Source organism: Fragaria vesca, linkage group LG4 (assembly GCF_000184155.1).
Source record: "Fragaria vesca subsp. vesca linkage group LG4, FraVesHawaii_1.0, whole genome shotgun sequence".
NCBI lineage: Eukaryota > Viridiplantae > Streptophyta > Magnoliopsida > Rosales > Rosaceae > Fragaria > Fragaria vesca.
In genome coordinates this window covers 15824373-15846795 of record NC_020494.1, presented here as the reverse complement: position 1 = coordinate 15846795, position 22423 = coordinate 15824373, and the positions used below count along the sequence as shown (strand labels likewise).

Below are 22423 nucleotides of genomic sequence, written 5' to 3'. Positions count from 1 at the left end.
CTTCTCTCTACTCTACTCTCTCTCTCTCTCTCTCTCTCTCTCTCTCTCTCTCTCTCTCTCTCTCTCTCTCTCTCTCTCTCTCATGAAATCTCACCCTCATCCAACAACGGTCTAACGCTAGGGGCGGGTGTAGGTGTCTAGATTTGTTAAAGCCGTATGACTTTGTTGCCGGATGAAATATATGTCAGCAACCAAATTTGAGAGGTAATTGGCCAGAGGTTCTTAACAACTTTTGATCAACGTGGCTTTTCATATCAGGTTAGAGGTATGGCATCATGGACTCGAAGAGCAAATCTGGTTTCATCTTCCTGATTCCATCTTCGTCCTTGTTTATTCATAGGAGGAGTTTTTGGTTTGGTACAGATGTTGTTTGGTCTCTAAGTCTGTGGCAACGATGGAGTTTCTTCTCCCCGTGGTGTACTTGTGGCTACGCGGAACAAGGCGGTGGCGTCTCACGGCGGCGACGACGTCTCACGAAGGCAACTTCATCTCACGACGGCTACGATGTTCTTCTTCCATATCCTTCCTGCAACTGTGAAGGAAAGTTGGGCTAGGTCAAATGTTTTGGGTTTAGATTTAATTTCTTTTCGGGCTTTGGGTTACTTTTTTAGTTTATAGTTTTCTATTACAATAAGTTCCTTTCATTAGGAGTCTAAACACTTTTTGTGTCTAAGCACTTTTTTGTGCTTCATGGCGTCTTGGCATTATGAGTCTATTTTTCTTTTAGTCTTTTTCTAGTTTTCTAGGTGGGATTTTAGCCTATAATCTATTTTCTATTAGATTGTAGTGTAAATGAGAATACGACCCTCATACGAATCTTATGATCTTGTTTGTCCTCTGTACGTATAGCAATTGATCGATTTGTATTGTACTCTCTCCTTAAATACTAATAACAAAATTGTATTTGAGTTAAAAAAAAAAATGAGATATTTATTTTGAATAAATATCACATTGAATAGGGAAAATTATTCAAATGCAACAAAGCAGGTAGTCCTTTCCCATACAATTGCGTTAGGTTAATGGTATCAATAGTCGCTCGTACATTCACATTCACTGATCGAGTTGCACAACACGAACACAGCGGCTAGCAAGGCTGATTCGTGTCAAGTTCTTGTATCCAAGGCAAAGGGAACCAAGTAGCCGAGATTGATCCTTCTTCGGCCCAAAGTCGATTGATAGAAGTCAGATAGGCGCAAGGCCAACAACTACTAAAGAACCTCGCTAGGCATTTTCGCTGCTCATTGGCACACTAGCGCACAATTCATCAAGTCGAAAGGACACGTAAAAGCCAAAGAAGCCCTTAATCCAGTCACACGTGGCCATGACGATTTTTGAGTGAACGTTACTACTACGTACATTAATTCAAAGAAAAATTAGCAAGGTCATTTGTTTTTTTATTTTATTATTTGTTTTTTTTAGTAGAGCAAGGTCATTTGTTACTAATCCCTATCCTATATATTGGACCTAATGTACTGTTTGCACACTATTCAAAAATACAAGATGTAGTCTTTAGAAAATTCTACAATGTGTTAATGCATGTTAATGATGTGATGCATCAACTCATCAACTTTGTAAATTGAGTCCTCAAACTAGTAACATTAGTCCTCGTAGTTGTAATATGAGTCCTTAAAGTTGTAAAATATTTTTTTGTGTTTTCTTTACATTTTTTGCACTATCAATTCAATAAGCCTTGATTTCTATCACCTACAAAACCCAACCAAGAATATAAACTTAGTTTTAGAGTTTCAAAGCACATTCGAATGATCGAATGATCAAACCAAAAAAATAAAATGAACAATGTTTCTATTGTAGGAGCAGCTGAAATAATTGGAATACAAAAGACCTCATGATATCGAAAACATTGGAATACAAAAGGACAACATTTCTGTAACTTACGACATCCCATTTATCCACTCCTATCAAAATAAGACATCCCATTTACAGTATCTATATTTGAAAACTGTACAGATGTTTCAATTTGAAGGCCAATTAAAGAATTTCTTAACACAATTATATCATAGAACTGAAGAGAATATTGCTTGATCTCATAAAACTGATCGAATAGCACATAATCATCCCATTTTTTTAGGGAGCTGAAAAATACACTCCCTAAATTACAATCCTCACTCCCTTTCAATTTTTTATTAATATCTTCTCTCCACTCATTTTTAACTTTCTGAAATGCCCCTGGTTATTTATTTTTCCCTTTTATCTTCTCTCTCTCCCAGCTCCCTCCCCTTTTTCTTATCAAATTCACGTCTTCTTCTCACTCTTTCAATCGCTCTCCTCCACCGATACTCGCTCTTAGTCCGTGGTAGCACTCACAAATATCGATTTCATGATCCATCAAAAGTGCTACCGGTAGGATACGGTTAAGGCCAGCCCAGAAGTATTGATGTAAGTTTGTTGCCGAACTCATAACGTGATACTATATCAAAGTCCCCTCTAAAGGTTCAATTTTGATTGAATATTTCTACGTTTCTGCCAAGAAATTTGGTTTATATATCTTAAATTGTTATGGGCTTTGGTCAATTTAGCTTGGATTCAATGATTTTGAGAAGTAGTGTTCAACATGGATAGGTTTTGCGAAACACAAAGTCGCCTTCATCCCAGAAGAACAAGACGGTGATAAAGATACCATCTTTTCAAGAAGTTATAGAGAGCTCGTAGTCAAAATCAACCCCACCTTCTCTGTTTGCTCCCTCCAAAACCTTTTCTCAAGCTTTCGCCTTTGTCAAATCCCTGAGTTTTACTCTCCCCCAAAACCCTCTGAAACCTCCAACTCAAGGTACCCTTTTGCCAATTTCAATCCTTTTATTATTTCTCTCATTTGCTTTTGGATGTGGGCTATTGTTTGTTTTTTGGCGGGCAATGTTTTATGGGGAAGTAATTGGGATTTTATATGAACTTAGCAAGAAATAATAGCTTATGCTAATTGAACTATTTGGCATTGTTGAAGGTTTGTGTTTCTCTATTTTTGATGTGATTTTGGGAATCCCTTCTACTTTTTTGAGGTTTTAATTTTGCAATATTAATTCTGATACCGTTGTTGTTGCAGCTTACTAGCACAGGACATAATCATACTTCTCTTAGCAATGGAAGAAGAGCCTTTGAATGATGCCGAGTTACAAAAGGTAGCCTCAGACAATATGGAAGAAGAGTTGCAGTTTGATCATTCATTGAATGACATTGAAGGTCTCCCTGTTGGTGGTAAGTTTTCTTTTATTGCTTGTATTTATTTAGTTTTTGTTTTTTTTTTTTTGCAATGCATTGTCTAATACCACTGTCTACTATTATATGGATTTACTTGCTTCTATAAATCATGTATGTATTGTGTATTGTTCTTCCTGCTTTTAGTTATGTGCCTGTTTTTGGTTATTATTATTTATTTCTAACTTACTAGAAGAAATAAGTAGTGGCTTAACTAGTTTGAGAGGATTAGAGGGTAAAAACCATAATTTAACCTAGTTAATTTTTAAGGAACAGTTAGTAGTTAGCTAGTGCCCTAACTATAATTCTGGTTATTTATGATTTAGGTAATGAAGAAATCTTTGATGTTTCTGATGGATTTCTCTCACTATCAACAAAAGTTTATGATAATCGAGATGACCTTGTTAGCGATGTTCGTAAGACTGGGTTGTCGCAAGGGTATGTCGTGGTAATCAAAAGATCGAAACCCAATAGAAATATTGTTATGGGTTGTGATAGAGGGGGCTGTTATAGAACTAGAATTGCGGTTGAGAACAAGAAAAGAAATTCATCTTCTCGTCTGATAAATTGTCCATTTAAAATTCTGGGTAGAAAGAAAGGTGAAGGGGTGTGGAAGGTGGAGATGATTACATTGTTACATAACCATAAGCCTTCCACTGACATGGCTGGACATCCATATTGTCGTCGATTTTCCAAAGAGGAAGCCTTACAAGTTAAGCAAATGAATAGGGCTGGCGTTAAACCACGTCAAATCCTCTCTTCTCTTCGACAAAATAACCCTGATCTTCTAGCTGTTTCCAGAAATGTATATAGCATGACAGCTCAGTTTAGGAGGGAGAACTTAGGTGGGCGTTCAGTTATTCAAGCATTATTGGATGAGCTTGGCGGGGCTGGTTTTTATCATAATGTCAAGTATGATCACCATGGTCATTTAACTCATCTATTCTTCGCTCATCCTACTTCTATTGAGCTGACTAAGAGCTACCCTAATGTCTTTGTGATGGATTGTACTTATAAGACAAATAAGTACAAGATGCCATTACTTGAGATTGTAGGAGTGTCAAGCTTCAACACATCATTTTATTCATGCTTTGTTTTCATGCAAAAAGAGGAACAAGAGGATTATGAGTGGGCTCTTCAGATGTTCAGTAAGCTGTTGGGTTTTGGTGATCATCCATTTGCCATTATTACTGATAGGGAGTTAGCACTAATGAAAGCCATAGAAGTTATGTTCCCGATGACTTTTAATCTTTTGTGCTTATGGCATATTGAGAAAAATATTGTTGCACATTGTAAGGGTCAGTTCAAGGAAGAAGATGATTGGATTGCTTTTATGTCTTCTTGGGTTTCCTTATTGAAATCTTGGAATGTGTTATTGTTTAATGAAGTTTGGAATCATTTCCAAATTGAATACAAAGATTATGCTAAAGTTCTGACTTATATTGAAAATACTTGGCTGTCTTGGAAAGAAAAGTTTATATTTGCATGGACGGGGCAGATTACCCATTTTGGTAATAGTGTTACTTCTAGGGTAGAAGGTGCACATGCAACTATTAAGAGATATCTTCAAGTTTCAACGGGTGGTCTCCGTGAAGTGAATGAAAATATTTGTCTTGCTATTGAAAACCAGTTTCAAGAAATTAAGACTCAACTTGCAAGTGAAAAGATTCGTGTTCCTCAAAAGCTTTGCATCCCTTTCTTTAGAGAGACAGTGAATAAGGTATCTTTTTATGCTTTGTACGAGCTACACAAACAATATTTGCTGGCAAATAGCAAAGACTATTCATCTGAATGTAAGGGCCAATTTTTCAAAACGATGGGTCTTCCTTGTGTGCACATGATTAGGGAGATGAATATTGAAGTGTGTTCTCTAAATCAGATTCATACGCAATGGAGGATTGACACAAGATCTTTCACTAATGATCAGCATGCAAGCTTGGATCATGAAGATCCTCTCACTAGTCTCCTGTCTGAGATCAAAGAGAAATATGAAAAGCTGCCTCTTATGCATAAAGAGAATACCATAAGGCAAATCTCTCATATTCTTGGTGCATCTTCTCCCTTACTTTTTGAACCAACTATTCAGCCTCATAAAGGTCGTCCAGTGGGATCAACTAATAGAAAGGAAACTAGTTCTACAAAGAGGGAACCCTCATACTTTGAGGTAGTGGAGAAGACACCTCGGAAATGTAGAGGTTGTGGTAATCCTAATCATTACCGTAACAAGTGTCCATCAATCAACAAGTTTACTGCACCAAAGTGAGGACCAATGTTTAGTTTTTCAACTAGCAATTTTGGATCTAATGCATATGTAAGTTTCTGCTCTGAATTTATATTATGATGTTTTTATTGTTGGGTTTCAATTTTGTATTTTGAATTCTGATCAGTTCTAGATATATTGAACGACGTTTTGTTCTTTTTCTCTTAGCAATGGAAGAAGAGCCTATGGATGCCCAGTTGCAAATATGCTAAACTTTATGTTATGTTATTCTTTGCAGCTCCATGTCTTTGCTTATGCTATTTGGGAGTTATGTTACGATTGTTTCATTATCTCAAGAATATCTTGTCAAGTTGCTGGACTGTTAGAATGTCCTTTTTTTAGTGTGTTCATTCCACATCAGGTATTCATATTTTTTTCTATTGAGTACTCTAAACTCAAAATGTCTGTTGTATTACGCTCAATGTACCTAACTCAAGTTTTGTTGTGGTTTTTGCAGACTATTTGACTATAGGAGGCTTATTGCAACATTTTCTTTTGGATGAAGGCAACTTGACTAATTGACTTAGAACATTTTTTAGAATTTGATAATGAAGACATGACTATTTATGTGTAACATCGTATTAGAATTTTATGAATGGATTCTTGAGGTTAACGGAAATAGTTTTCTTGTTTCCTTTGTGTGAATTGAATTTTCTGTTGAAGAGTTGTACTAATCTTTATTTTGATGGTCTGTGTTTTGAAATAACAGACATGTTATATATGTTTGGAGGGAAAGTTCTCCAAAAAAAAAGTTACCCTTCATTATGAATGATATCCAGGAAGATCATCAAAATGAGCCACACTAAATTTCATAAATAGAAAGAAAAAGAAATAAAGATGAAAAGAAATAAATCTAGATACCCAGGAAACGGCTGAAAGAGTGAGAAGATGATCTGTGGGGAAAAAGAAAGAGTGAGAAGAAGATAAGAAGACGTGAATTTGATAAGAAAAAGGGGAGGGAGCTAGAAGAGAGAGAAGATAAAAGAGAAATAAATAACCAGGGGTATTTCAGGAAGTTAAAAGTGAGTGGAGAGAAGATATTAATAAAAAATTAAAAGGGCGTGGGGATTGTAATTTGGGGAGTGTATTTTTCAGCTCCCTTTTTTTATACATCCGTCATTATCTCTTTAAAAAGAATATATATGAATGAGAGGGATACACTGTCTGTAGCATGCTTGATTGTTATCTGCTATGTCAGTATATATGCATTATAGATGAGCATCGCCACATCCACCGACCGAACTCCAATCTCTGGCTATTCACTTCCATGCACTCCAACACGTTCCCACCTGAGCTGTCCTCTCTTCCCACAAAAAGCACATACTGACCCCGATTGCATGCTTCATAGTCTTCAGAATATGAGCCCCCCACAGTATCATTTCGTCCTTATTTCTCTGCTTCACGTGAAGATGATCAAGTAGGACGTAGTGTGTCGGTCCTGAGGAATTTAAGGCCCGGTGCAAAGAAAAAAAGTTGTGCCCCTTGTATCAAAATTTTTATTTAAAAATACCGATTTTTTTTTACTTTCAAACCCATTAATTATCTAAAAATTCTACCAAATCCTTAATCAAGGTAAAACCCGGGTTTTGGCTGCTATACATATGTGTATACATACACTAAGCCGTGAAACATCTGATTATTTAATAATTTAAAATTCAAGATGATCGTACGGTTCACAACTTGATGTATGTTATATACATATGTACAGTAGAAAAGTCCATACAACCCAGTATTTTAATGATAAAAACCAAATATAATCCTTACCAAATTTGCATTAACAGCTTAATATGGACTAAGCAATACAATCATGACCACAATTTTGAGAACCAAAAATCAATACCCAACTCACCATGTGATCTACTAATCGATTAACACATTTTCTCAAATTGATCTCTGCACCCAAGAGATGAACACGGCAGCAAATCTGATCTATCCCATGCGTCTCATTCATCATCTTTCGAACGCCATTTCTGCCAAGCCCAGATAGCTGCTCTCTACCATGTAGACCCATCGACGGCTAGAGTCGCCGGAAAACGCAGAAGACCGTCAGGATTCCTTGACGTCGATCTCCTCCTGGGTCTAATGCATGTGCGAAACTGCGAATTGAGGGTATATGGAGGTTAATGACGAAGAGAGGATTCGACAAAGACCGGTCAGGTTGCCTAGCGACGCCAGACGGCGGAGATTGGCGGAGGAAGGCTTTGGAGCTAAGAGAGAGCTCGGTCGGCGGTCAGGGAAGGGGTCTAACCAACACCTTTAGTTATATATCCAAAATTGAGATAGGAATTTAGAAGCCTAAATTAACTAATGACGACGGTGATCAAAGTGTTTTGAAATCCTCTTGTGCCTTTTTTGGTTCTGGCCTAGTGCGGGCGCACTGGCTGCACTGCGCAAGGGCCGGCCCTGCCGACCCCGATTGCATGCTTCACAGTCTTCAGAATATGAGCCCCCCACAGTATCATTTCATCCTTATTTCTCTGCTTCACGTGAAGATGATCAAGTAGGACGTAGTGTGCTTCAATTTTAATCGGTCGCATATGGAGGACACTAGTGACCTTGCATTTACTGTCATAGACAAATGTACATTGCATGCAAAGCCTTGGCTTCGTATTAATACCTCACCAGTCTCTATGCTTCTCCAGACTCATCAAAGCAGTAACCATGGCGATACTCAAAGTTCTCTTCCTCTCAACTCTTCTCCTCGCCTCTATCACCTTTACTCTTGCTCAACATCATGAGGATCCTTCCCAGCAGTTGGAGCAATGGCAGCGGTGCTGCCAGATGGAGATGCCGCGCGGCGTTCAACAGCAGCAGTGCCAGCAAGAATGTAGAGAGCAGACTGGAGGCCGTGCCATAACCCCGTTTTCCAGAGATCCTGAGCAGAAGTTTGAGCAGTGCATGGAGAGGTGTCAATCAATGCAACACGGCCAGCAGCAGCAGTGCCGCCAACAATGCGGCCAACAGATGAGCCAGCACGAGCGGCAACAAATGTGCCAGCAGCGTTGTCAAAGGCAGCAACACGGTGGGGATTGGCAACAGCAGCAACAATGCCAAAGAAGGTGATAATAATTTAGAGCTCTCATAGTTCAATGATGCTAAATGTAGTCTATTTTACAAGCACATTAGATTACCATATATATTATTCTAAAATTATACCTATTCCCAACACAAGGTGCGAGAGCCAATTTGAGCTGCAAGTAGAAGAACAAGTCATTAACCCATCAAGAGAAACGGAACAGCAATTTGAGGAGTGCCAAATGAGCTGCCAATCTAGACAACAGGGCCGCCAGCAATGTACCCAGCAATGTGCTCGACAAACTTGCCAGCAGCATTGTCAGAGGCAGCAAATGGGTGATCGACGTCAACAGCAACAGTGCCAAGAAAGGTGATACTGAATTATTTTTTTGGCTCTCATTAGATTGAGTATATATAAGTTATAAGCTGAATGAATTATACCGTTGTTCAAATATTTAACATAAGATCTTAGAAAACAATGAATTTATCCACATTTCAATTGCCACTATTCTAAAACTGAACCATTCTATTCTATACAAGGTGTGAGAGACAATTCCAACAGCGAGGAGAAAAACTAGACATTAACCCATCAAGAGATCCAGAGCAAAAGCTTGAGCAATGCCAACAAAGTTGCCGAATGATGCAACAAGGCCAACAACAACAGCAGTGTCGTCGACAATGTGCACAGCAATTGAGCCAGCAAGAGCGTCAATAAATCTGCCATCAACGTTGTCAGATGCAAGATAGCAATGACAAACAGTGCCAAAAAAGGTGATTCAAATGACTTGTCAATATAATGATATATCACTTCCTACAAAATTTAGCATCATAACATTGTTCTCATATTTGTCTATTTATGTTCATTGATGTTCTTGTGTAAGATTTATTCACTGATTCGAAAATTTAATCTCCAAAAACAGGTGCATGCAACAGCTCGAGCAAGGAGAAATAGAAATAGAGATTAACCCAACAAGAGATCCTGAACAAAAGCTTGAGCAATGCCAACAGAGTTGCCGAATGATGCAACAAAGCCAACAACAACAACAGTGTCGTCGACAATGTGCGCAGCAATTGAGCCAGCAAGAGCGTCAACAAATCTGCCATCAACGTTGTCAAATGCAAGATAGCAACGACCAACAATGCCAAAGAAGGTAATTCCAATGACTTGTCAATAAAATGATATATCACTTCCTACAAAACTTGGCATGATAACATTATTCTCAAATGTCTATCTATGTTCATTTATGTTCTTGTGTATGATTTATTCACTCATTCTAAAATTTAACCTCCAAACACAGGTGCATGCAGCAGCTCGAGCAAGGAGAAATAGAAATAGAGATTAACCCATCAAGAGATCCTGAACAAAAGCTTGAGCAATGCCAACAAGGTTGCCGAATGATGCAACAAGGCCAACAACAACAGCAGTGTCGTCGACAATGTGCACAACAATTGAGCCAGCGAGAACGTCAACAAATCTGCCATCAACGTTGTCAGATGCAAGATAGCAATGATAAACAATGCCAAAAAAGGTGATTCAAATGACTTGTCAATATAATGATATATCACTTCCTAAAAAATTTTGCATTATATATAACAGTATTCTCATATTTGTCTGTCTATGTTCATTTATGTTCTTTGTGCATTATTTATTCACTCATTCTAAAATTTAACCTGCGAACACAGGTGCATACAGCAACTCGAGAAAGGAGAGATAGAAATGGAGATTAACCGAACAAGAGATCCCGAACAAAAGCTTGAGCAATGCCAACAAAGTTGCCGAATGATGCAACAAGGCCAACAACAGCAGCAATGTCGTAGAGAATGCGCACATCAATTGAGCCAGCGAGAGCGTCAACAAATCTGCCAACAACGTTGTCAGATACAACAAAGTGGAGATCAGCAACAGTGCCAAAGAAGGTGCCAGCAACAACTTGAGCAAGGTCAGGTCCAGAACTACCATGAAATAAGTCGGGGTGAGAGTCAAATGAACAACCCTTACTTCTTTCCCTCAGACATGTTTCACCAAAAATTCAGGTCTGAAGAAGGTGGGATGTATGTTCTTGAGAGGTTCACCATGAATCAAAATATGCTTCTTCGCGGCATTAGGAACTATCGATTAGCCATCTTTGAGGCCAGGCCCAACACTTTCGTCCTCCCACACCATTGTGACGCTGAATCCATTTATGTTGTTATCAATGGTGTGTAAACACTTCCTCTGTTATCGATTTAGTCAATTATAAGTAACATAAATCCTCATTATTATAAGTTGTTCAATAAACTTGGTATTACAGGACGTTGCACCTGTACAATGATGATGCAAGACAACAAGGACTCCTTCAAATTGGAAAAGGGTGATGTCGTCAGAGTTCCTGCAGGGGCTATGGTCTACCTTGTTAACAACGACATGGAGACTCTAAGAATAGCAAAGCTCATGCAGCCAGTCAACACTCCAGGACGATTTGAGTTCCTCTTCTCTTCATCTTCTTCTCTTCCTCAGTTTTGCTTGCCTATTTGCCTTTCAGTTTTGGCGATGAAACCCTCAGAAGTACTGAGTACGATACCGATTGTATAGCCCGCATATCTGTAAGGGAGCGGACGGCGTCGATCTTCAAAACTGCAAGGATCACTATGCCGAATACTGTGAGGTGGTGCCGGAGTACAAAAAACCGATGTCCGAGCTCGCACAATGCCAGAGACGTTGCGAAGAGATGCGAGAGCCGCGGCAGATGCAACAATGTCAAAGCCGGTGCCTGCAGCAACACCAGCAGTACCAGCAGTGCATGCAAATTTGCCAAGGGAGTGGTACTACTGCGGCTCGATCACCGGAGATGTGCCGAAAACTTTGTCAAGAAGAACAAGGGGGAGAATACTACTCAAGTCTTCGGTATTCTAACCCTGATTATGATAAAGGGAAAGTACACTTGAAATGCATGGACAGATGCAAAACGAGTCAAGAACCGCAACTATGTATGAGAATGTGTAAGCAAAAGCATCGTGAAAAGGAGGAAAGGGAAACGATAAGCTCAGTAGTGCAATAAGTTAAGCTGTATCATGTGTAGGACCACATGCAGGTGATGCACAGTCCAACAGTACAGACTAGCTAAGAAGACGTTTGAAACAGAGGTTGTCAACTCATGGAGAGAGTTTGTTTTGCTTTTTTGTATTTCATTTTCTATAACATATTGTACTGCATGTATTTTGTTTTCTATTATACTACTATAAATATATATCCGCTATTCGCTAAAATTACATGCATATTATTTTAACTTCTACTAGAGAACTTATTCGCACTAGATTGATGGTCGCCGATATGCGATAGCCTGCACGAGGAGCTCTTGTTGTTGTTTGAGCAATGTTGTCTTCCTCTTTTCGAGAGAGCAGATTGCTGTATGGTTATAGAGCATATAATCTCGTATAAGCATAGGATCCATTGCAGGCAGGTGCTCCCAGAATGCGCCCAGCGTTTGCACCCGTTGCAGCTCCTCGTTTTCTACCTCATGCATTTCTTGCTCATTTCTCTAGCGATGGCCATGGATGCTCACAGCTCAAAAAAGCTTTTCTCTTCCCTTGGATGAAGCAGAAATAATGTAAAACAAGAAGACTGATTCTATTTATACACCGAAAAAAGAAAAACGTGAATGAATTGGGTCAGGTACGTAAAATGTATAAAGGCGTCTCGGTATCTTTTGTTTTTTGAGGTTGCTTATCTTAATTAACCTAAAAAACAAACTCTTCACTTCCCACACCTTCAAATAAGATTCACAGTAATTAATGGTGTGGGATGAAATTGAACTGTTTCATTTTGTTTCTCTTAATAACAAAAGAAAACAAGGTATTCTACATTTTTAATTTCATCAAAGGCATCCATACATGTACTTGAAACTTCAATCAATCTTGTACAACCCATAAGATTTTTGGTACCTATTTTCGTGATTTAATTTAAACTTTTCATCATTTATAATATAATTTAATTTCCATGCATGCATGTCACTAGTCGACATATCATATCATCAGTAGAATTAACCACGTTTGAAATTATAAAATACATGATGAAAAATATAATAAAACAGATTTAAACTGTAAAGATCATGGAAGTAAAATGAAATTAATCAAACGAAAAATAAGTTAAATTTATAGTGACCATATCTCACTGTAAATAATCATTATCAACTTCTTCGTTGTGTTTGGCGCAAACAATTTCTAGCTAATTACAGTGGTGGAGCCAGAATTTCACCCCCCCCAAGTAAAAAGCTCAAAAACAAATATTTTTCCCCCATAAATTTACCATGAAAAAGAAGATAAATACAGTGAATCTCATTAAGAATACTAGTTAAATGGAAAATAATTGTCACAAATATGATATTATGATTAGATAACACAAAATTAAACTGATTTTAACCTATCAAATGTTTAAGTTTGAACTAATAAATATTAATATTTGAACGAAATCAGATTTGGCTATAATATAGGGGGAGTTCATTAACAAAATTAAGGGTAAATTTACGCCTATAACTAAACTACCCAATTAAAGGTAATTAAGACAATTAAAAAACCCAACCGAGGTCCGGACCCTCCCGGGCCGTAATGTAGTTCCGTCACTGGCTAATTAAGACTTGGTGTCTTAGGTGGATGTTAGCATTATTCATTTGTTTTATTATTTTTTAGTTTGTTTTATGTGATTTAGGTCCGATTAGACAAAAGCTTGTAGGTAAGCTAGCGACTCTCAAGTCCCACGATAACCCATCTAAATAGTAGTTCTCATACTTGCAATGACATGTGTATATTATTTACTTGTCTGCCAATCGGAGACCTAAAAATTCAGCAATAATCATCACTCTCTTAAAATTAAGATTTCGAAGAGCTATGGTCGATGATCTTGATTCTAGCTAGCATTGTAAAGTGGTAAGAGTATCCAACAGCAATTATGTAGCCTTAGTTCCAGCATGCAATTATGTAGCCAGGATTCTATTTATTAATTTTGCACCACTTTACATCATACATTTGTCATGCAAAGTCACAAATTATATGAATTTTATTGAGCATAAATCCAATAAGAGTCATATATAGCCCTTCATACATTCTTCCTCTATCTTTCTCGTTGTAGTTAGAGCAAGGAAGAAAAAATCGATATTTTCGCCGAAATATCGTCGAAAATATCGCTTTTTTCACGCACCGATATTTTTTTCTCACCCCAAAATTTTTGGTCAGAAACTATCGATATTTCGCAATATATCGCGATATTTTCGATATCTTACCGAAACTGTTGAAATCACATCACGGTTTCACCCCAAAATCCCAGCAAATCCACACCCCAAATTCAATCCAAATTGAAATCCAGGGTCAGAAACTTGAAACAGGAAAACAAAACATGTCTCACCTTCGAGGCCAGTCTCGGGTCCCGGAGCAGTCCACTCCAGCGACGGATCTGACTGCGACCCTTCCGTGCTCCACTCCGGCGACAGATCCGACTGCGACCCTTCCATGCTCCGACCGTACCTATCCATTGTACGGCCACGACCAAACAATTGGAAACAAACAACAAACGAAAGAACCGGGTTTCGATTGCAGGGTGTTATGGAACAAATGGGGGAGAAGACTAATCTAATCTTCAACAACAACAACATCAACAAAGGAGAAGAAGAAGAACAACAACAACAACAAAAAGGGTCTGGATTTACAGAGCTCTCTCTCTCTCTCTCTCTCTCTCTTTCACACACACAACCATTGTCTCTCTCTCTCTCTGTCTTTGTTTTTTGGTTTTTTTTTTTTTGGATTTCTCTTTCTCTCTCTATCAGTTTTTTGATCTCTTACTTTTCTCCTCTTCCTTAATTTTGTGAGAGGAGCTTTTTATTTCTTTTTTTCTTTTTATTTTATTTTTTTTTTTAATGGGGCTCCCCGGTCCGTTGGTGGTTTATATACCCGCCAAACCTCCTCCCCAGCATATTTACCCACCTTCTTTTCACCTCTCACATTTTCCTTTATTAAAAATTAAAAATTTAAACAGACAAAAAAAAGACAGTAAACTTTTAAGAATTATTAACGGTTCAGTACTAACATTTTCACCTTAACTTACTACAACTCCCTATAGATCAATGTTTATTCAAGGTTTTCATTTGAAATATAATACATAATATAGAAAACAAACATCTCTTAAAGTGTGGTTTAAAATTTCCTTCTTTTTCTTCAAATTTCTGTCAATTTTCTTATTTTTTTACTGCAATCGATATTTCCCCGAAATTTCAGTCGAAATTTCCATATTTTGGAGGGTCGAAATTTCCTTAATCACCGAAATTTTCTTCCTTGAGTCAGAGACGATTAACATGGCCAAGCCCAGTGTCTCTTATTGTTTTCTTCTATTATTACTTACTGTGTTATTTTCAGGTTTGTTCATGATTATATTTTCCTTTGATTTCTAGTAGTGGCCTAGTTGGTATTGCATATTCTAGTAGTTCTTCTCTATTTCTTATGTAATTACAGTTTTTCCACGCAATTTGACTCGTCGATTTGGTTTCTTATATATGCCCAAAATATGCTATATCATATAATATACTAGAATTTTCTCAAAATACATAAATACTTGTATGGACGTCCTAACTTTTTCATGTTTTTTTGTTTTGTTTTTTTTATCAAATGGGTTGTATTCATACAGAAGAAGTTACAAGCGGTATGAACAATACAAAACAGAGCTACTAATGGACCACTTATAACAAACATCGGACCAAAAGGCCCGACCCTAACTTCCTACTAGCTATAGCTAAATCTCTTGTACACCATAAGGCTAGGAAAATGGTCATCAAGACCAGAAGACTCAACCGACATATTACCAATGAAGTTGGTAACGAAGCATCGGAATTCCAACAAGGCAGTGGCTTCTATCCCTTGAAGAAATAAGAACATGAGTCAACTCCGCCTCTTGAGTAGTGAATACTCGTGATAAAGAACGGGTGAAAACCATTATCACTCATCAGCGGTGTTTGTAATGAGTCAAACAAACAAAAGAGCTAAACAGAAAAACAAAACAAAAGAAAAAAACATAACACACATAAACAAAATGAAGTGCAGCAGCCCAGCCACGACCACCGAGCCCAAATCTCACCATAGGCCCAGATCTGTAGCCTACCCAAAAATCCGACCCGGTCCATAGCCTAGAATCGCTTCACCTCCCTGCTTTCGTCGACCCACGACTCCTCCCACAACACCTCCGCCAGCTTGCCCCAAGTTACAGATCGAGCTTCCCACTCTAGCCTACACAGCTCAGATCGACGGGGCCTCCACCATCAGATCCGCGACCAAAGCTTCCAAACTCGGTTGCACCTCCCTGAGATAACTCGCCGAAACCCAGCCAAAAACTCAGACTGACCCGATCCGAACAGAAAGAAACCAGATCGGGTACTATGGACGCCGGAGCAACCATTAAAAGCCCTTACCAGAACGGATTTGAACCCTTCCCCAACCACCTCAGCTGCATCTGCAACTTCCAAACCCACCTCTTCCTTCCTTCCAATTCGCCCACCAACCCAGACAAAAACAAGAGAAGAAGACGAGCAAAATGGCGCGCACTCCAGCTAAACGATTCCTCTCCCGGGCTAAAACATTGTGGCGAGGCCGCCGACAGTGTTCAGCCGGGAGAGAGACGCTTTCTCTCTTGCTAGGTTTTCCTTAGGCGCGTTCTATTTTTCTTAGGCGCGTGGGAAAAAAACACTGTCCTCTAACACCCTTCATGTTTTTTTGTTCAATGCAGTGAAACGGGTGAGTTGCAATGTGTGCCACTTAGCTGCGGATGACGGTGGTTGTCCTGATGAAGATGAGTGTGGATTGACATGCAGTACTTGTTATTGGAACATTGGGACTGTCGCTTCCTATTGTGAAACTGTTGCTTCACCAGTTCCAATGACACGATGTATTTGTGTGATGGCCAACGGTGCTCCATGCAGGCCTCCCGGTGAACCAAAGTGTCCTAATTGGCCTCGATCTCTTCCTAACAATTCCACCAGAAACAACGTTAAATCTTCCTTCAATTAATATCAACTACAAATGGCGAGAGAGAAATGTTAGTTCATCTTGAATATTAAAAATAAAAACCCTGCATATATAAGGAACTCTTCCTAATTTCTCTGTTGATGTACTCAAATCGAATGGTAATGGTACTTGATAATAAACAGCATATATTAGAAAAAATGATGTCATGATTACAATATCATGTGCAGCCAGTGTCATCTTAAGACATTGGTTTAAAACCTAAATCTATATTCAAATTTTAGGTCACCCAAACCTATAATTATTCATATAGGTTTTGCATCTCCAACCCATGGAGGCAAAACCCAAACCTATTTTTTTTTTTAAATAATAAATCAATTATAAAACGAAAGCCAAAATGATGAGGTTACAATGACCACAACGATCACAATAGTGTCATTACATTAGACATTTAACTCATTTATTGTGAGCTTAGTAGAGAATAAAACTAGTCACACACAAGATACTAGAAAAACATAAAAACAAAGCCAAAACTCTCAATTGCAGTACTCCAAGTCCTATGTAATCATCTACCTTGCACAGTCTGCCAAGCTATCAATGTACTAACACCTTGTGAATTTTATTTTTGCCGTTTGGGTCAGGGCTTGGAGGAGTGTTAGGGCAAAGATCACTCAGAACATCTACCTGTGTTACATGTGAGCTCAGTCTGGGTGTTTGTTTTTGGATCCAATAGGGTGACCCTTCTTCTTCTTTGGTTTATCAGAGAAGCTGGTTTTGTGATCAGATTGTCATTGGGGCCTTAGATTAGGCCTAGTGTACTCGGTGGGAAGCGAATGTTCGCTCTGGATTTCTTACCCTATGCCATAACAGCAACAACATTTTCAGATTGCTCCTTCAGAGGAGATCGAGAGCGCTTGACAACCTCCCCAACCACACTAGTTACAGGCACCAACTTCTCTTTTTCTGCTTTCTTTCCATTGTTTTCTGTTGCCAATTCTGGTAATACCACATCAACACTTTCAGAACACTGAACTGACTTCTCATTACTAGCTTCGATAGCATACACCATAGCTACTTCTATCAGACCGGTTTCAACAACGGAGGATGCTTTGGTCACTAGATCAGCTGCCTGCATACACACATCCATCTAAGTTACTAAAGCTCTATTCCCTGAGCAAGTTGTTCGATATAAAGAATGACTTTTTGACAGACTTCACTTCACTATTTAAGAGCATTTCAGTTTCTTTGGAAATCCTTGGATGACTGATTTGGTTTGGCAAAGCAAAGTGTTTCATGGAAAGACCAGATTTGGTGTTATTTTTTTTTTTAATGGTTAGGCACGGTTTAAAGTTAAGTAGGGATTGTGACTCCTTGGGGTGAACAGACCCGAAACCTGATCAGGATACCGCATGTGCAGGGTTTGCTCGGTGGTATAGCTGGGCGGTGGGCACTAACCGGTTTTTCAAGGATTTCGCTGAAGTTTGATTTATGGAAAAGAGTTTTACACACTGTTTTGAAAAAGGAAAGGAAAAATTTCTGATTTAAAAAAAGAAAAGTAAATCAAAGAGATTGCTCTGGTTTTGTTGCTACTACTTCCAGATTTTACGACGATTTTGTCCTCCCATTATGTTGAGTGTCTATCAAGAAAATCTTGAATTTCAGTTATCTCTTCCTTTCCTGTGTATCAGTCTATTCATTTTATCTGAAATAATTGGTTCTATGTCGTAATCTATTCCTTGATCCTTCTTTTGTTTAGTTATCTATTGATTTAGATTCGGAATTGATTGGCCTGTTTGCAGTAAAGTAATTTTGGATTGTCATGATTTGTCCTTGATTCCTTCATGTTCAGTTGTCTGCTCTTTTGATCTAAGTTGCTTGGTCAGTTGCAGCCTAATAATTCTATGTTATCATTTGTGCTTGGTTCAATTAATGGTTGGCATTTGTTTCTCAAGCTTAATTCCAAATTTGTTTGCAGCCATATTCTTATTCTCATTTAAAAGTACATTCGAAGCATCTCTACCATCCTTCACATTTCAGATGTAGTTGCTGGTTTAGAATCTTAGTTGTGACGATTATTATGTCGTACCTACTGAGCTTGTGAAGCTCATCCCCTATATTCTTGATGTTGTTTTCAGGTGGTCCATAAGTGGACAAGTTAATGATATTCTGGAGCTCTTGAGCTAAAGTTTACTTGGGTGTGTATATGTTATGATGTGGCTGTAATGGTGTTGTTGTATGTGTTATGGTAATGTCAGAATTTTATTCAGGTTTTAAGGGAATAACCTGGTATGGTTATGATACCATATGTGATGGATGGTCTTGTAATTTAAGTTTGCTATTGAACAAAATGTAAAGCTTGGTCTAGCCTTCCTCTTTTCTAATTTTTATTGTTTCCTGGCATCTTTAAAAGCAGTAGAACAAGGATTTAAAGTGGTACTGAAAGGATTCTACAATTACCTTTGTTACTGTACCGTTTTACAATTGTTTGGAAAGGAAGTATGTTAAGAGTTACATCTCACGTTTAGCTCACTCTATATCTTTGAAAGCAATTGAACAATGAATTAAAATTGTGTTCAAAGTTTTATTCAATATCTTTTGGTTACAGCTCTGGTTTACAACTTTTGAAAAATGAAGGTATTAGTATTTCTTGGGAAGTTTAGTTCTCATGTTTCACCTCCTTGTTTTCAACATAATGATTCTTACTTCCTCTAATATGCCAACGCAGCCAAAGTTTTTAGTTACTTAGTTATGATGCCTTGCTTACTTCCAAGTTTAAAGGAAAAAATAATTGGTCAAGTTTTCTATTTTCATCTTAATCCATCACATTTAGTCATACCCTAAGGTCAGGGTGTGACAGGTCAGTAGAAGGCAGTAGGACCTCCTAGTAGGGGCAGTAGGACCTCTACTGGGGGCAATAGGACCTCCTCCTAGTAGGGGTAGTAGGACCTCCTCCTAGTAGGGGCAGTAGGAGTAGGACCACCTACTGGGGGCAGTAGGAGTAGGACCTCCTATTGGGTGCAGTAGGGGCAGTAGGACCACCTATTAGGGGCAGTAGGACACTTGAACTTAAGATATAATGTATACATGTATCAAGAAGAGAAGACATTATCGTGTGCCAAGTATATAGGGAGCACATCGAGCATCCACATCAGTAATAAGAAAGCTCACTATCATAAGATTAACTCCAAAAGAACACAATGAAAAATGTACCAAATCAAGAGAAGCACAATATCTGAAAGCACAATTTCAAGGAGAACACAATTCTATGTATAAGTGTCTCTCACCTCACCATAATACAGAACCAATTGATCCTTATAGAAAAGCATCAAAAAAAATAAAAAAAAGACCTAAAAAAAGAGAGAAGGATCGCCATTTCTAGGACAAGAAAAGTTATCTCAACATTAGTGAGAAGAAAAAAAAGTAACAACATAACTTCAATAACCTCAGGGCTTGAAATGAGATCAAGCAATCTATTTCAAGTCTAATTTTCTGCCGCATGAAGATAAAGGTACTTCATTATCGAAGATAATGCGCCATCCAATACCACAATGCTAAAACTCTCCAAATTAACTGCATCAAAAGAATGAAGAATGAACATTGTGTACCAAAACCACTGTGATCAGTCCCATTCATCTTCCTCCTGGCCATCAATTTCGGAGTCCAGCCACAAGACTCAAATAGAACCAAAGCTTTGTCAGTCGAATCGACGAAAGCCTTCAACTCTTCCAGACTCTTGAGCGATTTGAATGGAAGCTCTTCATCTAAAACCTACAAATAAGGACGAATTGACGCCAAAATGTTGTTTGCTCGAAGCCTCCCTCCGTATTTGTACGAAACAGAATTGTGATTGTACAAAACTGTAAGTTCCTCCCATTCCGAAGCAGCACCGATCGCAATGGCCACCATCTTCTCTGTGTTTCTATGCAACACCATCAGCGATCGATGATGGAAAACCAGACTGGCTTCCGCAACCCGTCGCTGGGCTATGAAAGCTTCTTCCCCGCCACCGCCGACTAGGCCGGTGAGAAGGAGGACGGTTGACACCGCATGTGGGGTGAGTCCGGTCGATCTGGATCCAGAGAGAGAGAGAGAGAGAGAGAGAGAAGTAGGTCTGGACGTGAGAGAGAGGAAACAAATCGTGGGAGAGAGAGAGAGAGGTGGGAGAAGAGAGATAAGAGAGATAATAGGCAAGGGTAATTTGGTCAGGGAAAAATCACTAAAAGTTAAAAATTTATTAGTGGGAATAGATGTTTAAGAGTTTATAGGGTTTATGGGAATTTTAGATTCTGATTTTGTTAGTGGGAAAAAAATCTTTAAATTTATGGCTAATGAGCATTTTCCCTTGTTTTATTTTATAGAATATGCCTTACTTTGGTTTAAGAAGAAAAATCAGTAATTTTCAATAAAATGGTGTCTTCTATTGTAATTTCACAATAAAGAAGTTTAGCAAACACTGGTAAAGTGAATAAATTAGTCAAGTCTGCGTCTTAGTAATTTAAGTTAATATAAACCTTTTTCTCTAAAAAAATATTACATATATTTTTTTCTTAAGAAAATTGGTATGCATATTATAACACCATTCTTTATATCAATTCATGTTCACTTATTAAAAACGAGTGTATAACTATAGAATTCATAGCATATAACTAGCCAAACAAGTGCTTAGGGTCCTAAGTCCTAACACACGGATTTAATGTAAATAACCAAGCTAAAAACATAGGACTGAGCTAAACAAAAAATATTTTTGCCCAAATTAAAGCCTAAGTGAGGAGCCCACCAAATGTCTGTAACTCCAATCCAGCAAAGGATTTAACCGAGTCTAGGAAAACCTCAGCCACCTATGAAGCACATGCATAACTGCTTTGATGTCACCGACTGACAAGTAGTCACTTGACCACCTCCCCACATCCCACCATTACGACATCCCATGCGGCCATGCCAGGGCAAACAATAGCCACACATCCGACATCGAACACCCCATAGCAGATATTAGCGCCATGACCATGCACCTCGAATTCGCCACGATCCAAACAACCCGTAGCCATTGAACCCAAGCAACATGACACCTGAAATAGCCTCAATCCACCGCCGGTACTAGTTGCGCGCCCTTGTTGAAGCCACCATCCCCGCAGTACATAGCCATCGTTTAGACAGCCTACCGGAAACCTTTCGCTAGATCTCTAAGAAGGACTTCCAGAGAAAATAACATTCAATACAAGGGCAGAAGTAGGATGTGATCTTCGGTTGGGGTAAGGCTTTCGAATAATTTTTTGTTGTTTTTGTTTATAATGCTTCTATGTTACACCGATACTCCACCCTATGGTGTCCGACACTCCCGATACACCGATACCGATACGATACACCAAAATGTGTGTTCGATACGCCACGTGGCGTGTCAAAAAAAGTTGACTTTTTGGACACATTGACTGACACGCCACGTCAGCCTGAGACACGCCACGTCAGCGTCCGACACACCACGTCAGCGTGTTGACTGAAAAAAAAAAAAAAAAAAACAGAACTAATACCTAATCGAAGAGGAAGCCGACTAACATAGAAGAGGAACAACAAAAAACTGAAAAGGAAGCCGAGGGGAGGGTGTTCCAGATGTGACACAGCTAGTACGAGTCGATCTAGAATTGGCCGTCCATTCTTGCGCGGTGAGCTGGAGCGGGTCAGTGCTGGCACAAGTCGATCTAGTACGAGTCAATCGACGAGAATCTGCCAAAGCTAGTACGAGTCCTTGAGTGAGTCCTTGAGTCAGTTGGAGCGGGTGAGTGCTGGCACAAGCACGACACATTTTTGGGCACCTCATCGACATGTATCGCATCCTCAACCTCGCCATCTTTGACCCTTCCACCGGTGTCACCTTTCTCTGTTAGTTTCTCAGGCGGAGAGAGATCGGCATCGCCTTTCTCTGTCACAGCTACTCTTCCTCCGCTAACGTCGCCTTCGCCGACGTCG

The 22423-nt window shown here is 38.8% G+C and overlaps 1 pseudogene across 1 annotated transcript; it reads left to right on the top strand.

Annotated features, from left to right (window-relative positions):
* The first annotated feature begins 8726 nt into the window (after positions 1-8726).
* Positions 8727-10797, top strand: LOC101297823 (annotated as a pseudogene). The gene is made up of 4 exons (XR_184511.1): positions 8727-8855; positions 9026-9135; positions 10279-10683; positions 10777-10797. The product of XR_184511.1 is annotated as a vicilin-like antimicrobial peptides 2-1-like (transcript).
* Positions 10798-22423: the final 11626 nt, after the last annotated feature.